The 8,737-nt window shown below is 37.8% G+C and overlaps 1 protein-coding gene across 1 annotated transcript in view; it reads left to right on the top strand.

The window, feature by feature from the left end:
• The window catches only part of LOC309624104 (PRAME family member 8-like), a 62,582-nt gene that overhangs the window by 44,326 nt on the left and 9,519 nt on the right, over window positions 1-8,737 (top strand). The window lies entirely within an intron of this gene.

The raw sequence follows: 8,737 nt of genomic DNA, 5'->3' as shown, positions 1-8,737 counted from the left end.
CACAACTACCTCAAAACACACTCCTTGACACAGCCTGCCCACCAGAGGGATAAGACCCAGTTCCGCCCACCAGAGGGACAAAACCCAGTTCCACCCACCAGAGGGCAAGCAACAGTCATCCCCCACTGAGAAGTCTGCATAAGTCCATGGACCAACCTCACCCACCAGGAGGCAGACACCAGAAGCAAGAGGAACTACAATCCTGCAGCCTGCGGAAAGGAGACCATGAACACGGAAAGTTAGACAAAACATGAGAAACAGAGAAACATGTTGCAAATGAAGGAACAAAATAAAAACCCAAAAGAAGAACTAAATGAAGAGGAGATAAGCAATCTACCTGAAAAAGAATTCAAAATAATAATAGTAAAGATGAACCAAAATCTTGATGAAAGAATGGAGGCACAGATCGAAAAGATATAAGAAATGTTTAACAAGGACCTAGAAGAACTAAAGAACAAACAGTGATAAACAACACAATAACTGAAAATAAAAATACACTAGAAGGGATCAATAGAATAACTGAGGCAGAAGAACGGATAAGTGAGCTGGAAGGTAGAATGGTGGAAATAACTGCCATGGAGCAGAATAAAAAAAATAGAATGAAAAGACACGAGGAGTCTCAGAGACCTCTGGAACAACATTAAACACACCAACATTCGAATAATAGGGGTCACAGAAGAAGAGGAGAAAGAGAAAGGGTCTGAGAAAATATTTAAAGAGATTAGAGTCAAAAACTTCGCTAACATGGGAAAGGAAATAGTCAATCAATTCCAGAAAGTACAGAGAGTCCCATACAGAATAAACCCAAGGAGAAACAGGTTGAGACACATATTATTCAAACTAACAAAAATTAAATACAGAGTAAAATATTAAAAGAAGCAAGGGAGAAGCAACAAATAACAAAGGGAATCCCCATAAGGTTATCAGCTGATTTTTCAACAGAAACTCTGTAGGCAAGAAGGGAGTGGCAAGATATATTTAAAGAAATGAAAGGGAAAAACCTACAACCAAGATTACTGTACCCAGCAACGATCTCATTCAGATTCCATGGAGAAATCAAAAGCTTTACAGACAAGCAAAGGATAAGAGAATTTAGCACCACAAAACCACCTTTACAACAAATGCTAAAGGAACGCTTCTAGGCAGGAAACACAAGAGAAGAAAAAAAGACCTACAAAAACAAACCCAAAACAGTTAAGAAAATGGTAATAGGAACATACATATCAATAATTACCTTAAATGTAAATGGATTAAATGCTCCAACCAGAAGACACAGACTGGCTGAATGGATAAAAAAACAGGACCTGTATATATGCTGTCTACAAGAGACCCACTTCAGACCTAGGGATACATACAGACTGAAAGTGAGGGGATGGTAAAGATACTCGATGCAAATGGAAATCAAAAGAAAGCTGGAGTAACAATACTCATATCAGACAAAATAGACTTTAAAATAAAGACTGTTACAAGAGACAAAGAAGGAAACAACATAATGATCCAGGGATCCATCCAAGAAGAAGATATAACAATTGTAAATATTTATGCATCCAACATAGGAGCACCTCAATACATAAGGCAAATGCTAACAGCCATAAAAAGGGAAACTCACAGTAACACAATAACACTGGAGGATTTTAACACCCCACTTACACCAATGGACAGATCATTCAGACACAAAATAAATAAGGAAACGCAAGCCTTAAATTACACATTAGACCAAATAGACTTAATTGATATTTATAGAACATTCCACCAGAATGCAGCAGAATACACTTTCTTCTCAAGTGCACATGGAACATTCTCCAGGATAGATCACATCTTGGGTCACAAACCAAGACTCAGTAAATTTAAGAAAATTGAACTCATATCCAGCATCTTTTCTGATCACAACGCTATGAGATTAGAAATCAATTACAGGAAAAAAGAACTGTAAAAAAACACAAACACATGGAAGCTAAACAACATGCTGCTAAATAACTAAGAGCTCACTGAAGAAATCAAAAAATACCGCAATGACAATGAAAACATAACCTAAAACCTATGGGATGCAGCAAAAGCAGTTCTAAGAGAGAAGTTTATAGCAATACAATCCTACCTTAAGAAACAAGAAACATCTCAAATGAACAACCTAACCTTACACCTAAAGCAACTAGAGAAAGAAGAACAAACAAAACCCAAAGTTAGTAGAAGGAAAGAAATCATAAAGATCAGAGCAGAAATAAATGAAATAGAAATGAAGAAAACAATAGCAAAGATCAATCAAATTAAAAGCTGGTTCTTTGAGAAGATAAACAAAATTGATAAACCTTTAGCCAGACTCATCAAGAAAAAAAGGGAGAGGACTCAAATCAATAAAATTAGAAATGGAAAAGGAGAAATTGCAACTGACGCCACAGAGATACAAAGGATCATAAGAGACTACTACAAGCAACTATATGCTAATAAAATGGACAACCTGGAAGAAATGGACAAATTCTTAGAAAGGTACAACCTTCCAAGACTAAACCAGGAAGAAATAGAAAATATGAACAGATCAATCATGAGTAATGAAATTGAAACTGTGATTAAAAAGTTTCCAACAAATAAAAGTCCAGGACCAGATGGCTTCACAGGCAAATTCTGTCAAACATTTAGAGAAGAGCTAACACTTATCCTTCTGAAACTATTCCACAAAATTTCAAAGGAAGAAACACTCCCAAGTTCATTCTACAAGGCACCATCATCCTGATACCAAAACCAGTGATATCACGAAAAGAAGAAAACTACAGACGAACATCACTGTTGAACATAAACACCAAAATCCTCAACAAAATAGAATCCTAGCAAACAGAATCCAACAACACATTAAAAGGACCATACACCATGATCAAGTGGGATTTATCTCAGGGATGCAAGGATTCTTCAATATGCGCAAATCAATCAACGTGATACACCATATTAACAAATTAAAGAATAAAAGCCATATGATCATCTCAATAGATGCAGAAAAAGCTTTTGACAAAATTCAACACTCATTTATGATAAATACTCTCCAGACAGTGGGCATAGAGGGAACCTACCTCAACATAATAAAGGCCATATGCGAGAAACTCACAACAAGCATCATTCTCAATGGTGAAAAACTGAAAGCATTTCCTCTAAGATCAGGAACAAGACAAGGATGTCCACTCTCGCCACTCTTATTCAACATAGTATTGGAAGTCCTAGCCACGGCAATCAGAGAAGAAAAAGAAATAAAAGGAATACAAATTGGAAAAGAAGAAGTAAAACTGTCACTGTTTGCAGATGACATGATACTATACATAGAAAATCTTAAAGATGCCACCAGAAAACTACTAGAACTAATCAATGAATTTGGTAAGGTTGCAGGATACAAAATTAATGCACAGAGATCTCTTGCATTCCTATACACTAACAACGAAAGATCAGAAAGAGAAATTAAGGAAATAATCCCATTTACCATCACAACAAAAATAATAAAACACCTAGGAATAAATCTACCTAAGGAGGCAAAAGACCTGTACTCAGAAAACTATAAGATACTGATGAAAGAAATCAAACAATTAGAGAGATATACCATGTTCTTGGACTGGAAGAATCAATATTGTGAAAATGACTATACTGCCCAAAGGAACCTACAGATTTAATGCAATCCCTATCAAATTACCAATGGCATTTTTCACAGAATTAGAACAAAATATCTTACAGTTTGTATGGAAACTCAAAAGACCCCGAATCACCAAAGCAGTCCTGAGAAAGAAAAACGGAGCTGGAGGAATCAGACTCCCTGACTTCAGACTATACACAAAGGTACAGTAATCAAGACAGTATTGTACTGGCACAAAATCAGAAATATAGAACCATGGAACAAGATAGAAAGTCCTGAGGTAAACCCATGTGCCAATGGTCACCTAACCTATGACAAAGGAGGCAAGAGTATATAAACACAATGGAGAAAAGACAGTCTCTTCAGTAAGTGGTGCTGGGAAAACTGGACAGCTCCATGTAAAAGAATGAAATTAGAACATTCCCTAACACCATACAAAAAAATAAACTCAAAATAGATTAAAGAACTAAATGTAAGGCTGGATACTATAAAACTCTTAGAGGAAAACAGGTAGAACACCCTCTGACACAAATAGCAGCAAGATCTTTTTTGATGCACCTCATGAAGTAATGAAAATAAGAGCAAAAATAAAGAAATGAGACCTAATTAAACTTAAAAGCTTTTGCACAGCAAAGGAAACCATAAACAAAATGAAAAGACGACCCACAGAATAGGAGAAAATATTTGCAAATGAAGAAACCAATAAGGGATTCATCTCCAAAATATACAAAGAGCTCATGCAGCTCAATATCAAAAAAACAAATCACTGAATCAAAAAATGGGCGGAAGACCTAAATAGACATTTCTCCAAAGAAGACATGCAGATAGCCAAAAAGCACATGAAAAGATGCTCAGCATCACTAACTATTGGAGAAATGCAAATCAAAACTACAAGGAGGTATCACCTCACACTGGTCAGAATGGCCATCATCAAAAAAATCTACAAATGATCAATTCTGGAGAGGATGTGGAAAAAAGGGGACTCTCTTACACTGTTGGTGGGAATGTAAATTGGTATAGCCACTATGGAGAACAGCATAAAAGTTTCTTAAAAACTCAAAATAGAGATACCATATGATCCTGCAAGCCCACTCCTGGACATATATCCGCAGAAAACCATAATTCGAAAAGACACACGTACCCCAGTGTTCATTGCAACACTATGTACAATAGCCAGGACTTGGAGGCAACCTAAATGTCCATTGATAAAGGAATGGATAAAGAAGATGTGGTACATATATACAATGGAATATTACTCAGCCATAAAAAAGAATGAAATAATGCCATTTGCAGCAACATGGATAGACCTAGAGACTGTCATACTGAGTGAAGTAAGTCACACAGAGAAAGACCAATATCCTGTGATATCACTTATATGTGGAATCTAAAAAAAATGGTACAAATGAACTTATTTTAAAAACAGAAATAGAGTTATAGATGTAGAAAACAAACTTATGGTTGCCAAGGAGGAAAGGGGTAGGGAGGGATAAATTAGAAGTTTGGGATTGACATATACACACTACTATATATAAAAAAGATAACTAATAAGAACCTACTGTATAGCACAGGGAACTCTACTCAATACTCTGTAATGACGTATATGGGAAAAGAATCTGAAAAAGAATGGACATATGTATATGTATATGTATAACTGACTCACTTTGCTGTACACCTGAAACTAACACAACATTGTAAGTCAACTATACTCCAATAAAAATTTTTAAAAAAGAAAAAAATCTACAAGGAGATATCACCTCAGAACATTTAGAATGGCTGTTATAAAGATAAGAGATGACAAGTGTTGATGAGGACATGGAGAAAAGGGAGCCCTTGAACACTGTTGCTGGGAATGTAAGTTGATGCAGCCACTGTGGAAAACAGTACGTAGGTTCCTCAAAAAATTAAATATACAACTACCATATAATCCAGCTATTCCACTTCTGGGTATATATATGAGTGAAATGAAATCAGTATCTCAAAAAATATCTGCAGCCTCAGTTTCACTGAAGCATTATTTACAGTAGCAAGGCATGTAAACAATCTAAGGGTCCATCAATGGATGATGGAGAAAATATGAATGTATATATTTATATATATATATGAATATTACTCAGCCATACATCCATAAAAAAGAAAGAAATCCTGCCACTTTCGGTAACATGGACGGACCGTGATGGCGTTATGCTAAGTGAAATAAGTAAAGAAAGACCTATGGGGAAAGACATAAAGGTGGTTACAAGGTACAAACTTCCAGTTACAAAATAAATAAGTCAAGGGGATGTAATGTGTCTGTCATAGCACAGTGACAAAAGTTAAAAACATTGTATGCTGTGTATGAAAATTGCTAAGAGAGTAGATCTTTAAAATTCTCATCATGAGAAAAAAAACTTATATTTATGTGATGTGATGTATGATAACTAAATTTCTTGTGGTGATCATTTCACAATGTATACATGTTACATCATTATGTTGTACACTGGAAAAGGAATACAATGTTATAGGGTCAATTATGCCTCAATAAAACTGGAAAAATTCTTCTAGGAAAATATGCCAAAAGAAAAATGAAAAAAAATATAAGGAGACAGGGGTTTTACAGTGAAAAAGAAAAAACCACAAATATTTGCATGTCTGACTGGCTTAGCTGTGTAAACTACGACAGCCAGCGGAGAAGCAGTAGAGAGAGTGTGGCCGTACCAGCCTGAGCTCACCCTCACCACACAGACCATAACACGCGCACTTGGATGGTGTGTGCAGGATTAAATAGCAGTATAAGGGGGAAAGGAACTTCACTTTTCTCACCAGTAGGGAAAAACCACTGCTTTCATTATTGGTAAATTTTCTTCCTAGAGCCACTGTTCTCAAATTTTCAGTCTCAAGATGCCTTTATATTTTTAAAATATATCGATGATCCTAAAGAGCTTTTGAGTATCTGGGTTATATTTATCAATATTTGTCATGCTAGTTACAATGGGAAAATGTTTAAAACTCATTTATCAATTCAATTATGCATAACAATACCAACCCATGACATAATTAACACATTTTTACCAAAAACTGTTATGTTTTCCAAAACTATAAATAAATAACTAAATAGATAGATAGATAAAAAATTTTTTAAAGTAATGTGAAGTGTCTCATTTAAAAAATATAAACTCTTTATTGGGATATAATTTACTACTATGCAGTTCATCTTTTTCTGTAACTTAATTTTTATTTTATATTGGAGTATGGTTGATTTACAATGTTGTGTTAGTTTCAGGTGTACAGCAAAGTGATTCAGTTATACATATGCATATATCTATTCTTCTTCAGATTCTTTTCCCATATAGGTTATGAAAGAATATTAAGTAGAGCTCTCCTCCACACTGGACCTTGGCTGACCCTGGCCTGACTCCCAGGTGCAAGTATCCCAGGAGGACTTGGAGGGAAGGAAACCTGCCGTGAACTCAAGGGAGGGGAAAGCGCCGGGGAGACAACCTCTCCCGCACTCCCCCACCCACTGCCAAATGCCTCTGGTCCCCTTATGGACTTTGCACCCAGGTGGGTGCTGGGGCCCTCTCCTGCACAGGGACAGGTGCAGCTGTCCTGCAGCTGAGACTTCTCTAGAGGAGGGACACAGGAATATGTGAGGACCCCAGAGCCAGCTGGCTCTGACTCTGCACCTGATAGAAGAAAAGGGCTCACCTGCCCTGCAGGCCCTGGTGTGGGTCCTGGTCTCAGCGTCTCATCCTCTCCCTTCCAGAGATCCGGAGTCCAGAGGGTGTGGCCTCAAGCCTTGCCCCGACCCCCTGGGTTCCCAGCCCAAGGAAACAAACTCCTCCCAACTCCCTGGTCAATCTGGTCCTTGATCCCCACGGTCCTGTGAGTTTCCACCGGGAAACAGAAACCAGCTTTGATCAGGTACACCACACTAATACTGTTAGGAATGTTTCCCATCTGCTGTTCCAGGGACTTGCTGATCCAGGACCGTTCTCCTTCAGATGGAGCCAACCTGCACTGGTGAGGCCCCTCATGTGGATAAAATGCAGGTAAATCCAGACCCTTCTCCCTCCATTTTCCCACGTGTGACCTTGAACCAGTCAAGGGATCCCCTCTCCCCATGGCCTCTGTTCCTCTCAGGCTTACACCCCGTATCTCCCAGAGATGCAGGAAAGAGGAAAGCGTGTGAAGAAAAGAATGAAGAAGCCCCAGACGAGGTGACACTGGTCAGAAAGTTCACACTCACAGAACTCTCGGGGAATTTCATGACATTGGAAGTCCAAAGGGTCAAATGTGGGAGGCTGATACAAACTTAGTAAGGAGGATGACAATTTACAAAACATAGAAAAGATGCTGACGCCCTGTCATCAGTTATGAGAAGAAGGCAGTCACTGCTCACACGACTCTTGATAAGTTTCTCACAAGGAAATAAAACACTTCAATTCTCAACAGCTTAAATTACAGTGTGCTAGGTCAATGGTAGTTTACTAGTTTTTATTTATCTGTATATTTATAATCACAGCAAGAGAGTTCTTAAATTTTTTAAAGGTCAGAGGATAATCATAATTTTTTCTACTGATTATTAAGATTGTGTTGTAGTTTCAGGTTGCACATTCATTTTTATTATTGTTGGGGAAGAATAATTCCTCTAACCTTCTACTTTCTTCAACTGATCTAATAATCAAGTTGACGTAAGACAGATTCACACAAGAAAAAAAAAAGTTTAAATGGGAATGTTTGGGAGTCCCACATGCACAGTGAGACCCCAGGAGAAGCCAAGCAATGGAGGCTTATGTGTGATCTCAGGACACAGAATGCGAGAGCGTCCCCAGGCTTCAAAGGGGAAGAGGGTGATTCACAGAAGAGCAGGTGTTTGGTAATTAGATGTTTGTCCAGCCATACAGGTACGTCATTCAGATAAAGTTATCTCTTGGTAATGACTCTCTCTCTGGCCAGGCCCCCTTTCTAAATTCTTTTAGGTAGTGCAGAGAGAGGGAAAAGGTTTTCTTTGTTTCAATTGGCTGTGTCTTGATTGCCTATAGCTCCAAAAATGTGCATACCAATGTGGCACATTTGGGGGGTGGTGTTTTTAATCCCTTCACCCTCCTGCACTACTGTGGTCTAGGTACAGCTCTGCTTGTATTAAATTTA

Source organism: Balaenoptera borealis (assembly GCF_965194805.1).
Source record: "Balaenoptera borealis genome assembly, chromosome: 1".
Classification (NCBI taxonomy): domain Eukaryota; kingdom Metazoa; phylum Chordata; class Mammalia; order Artiodactyla; family Balaenopteridae; genus Balaenoptera; species Balaenoptera borealis.
Note: the sequence above shows the minus strand (reverse complement) of the source record. Positions and strands in the feature narration are given on the sequence as shown.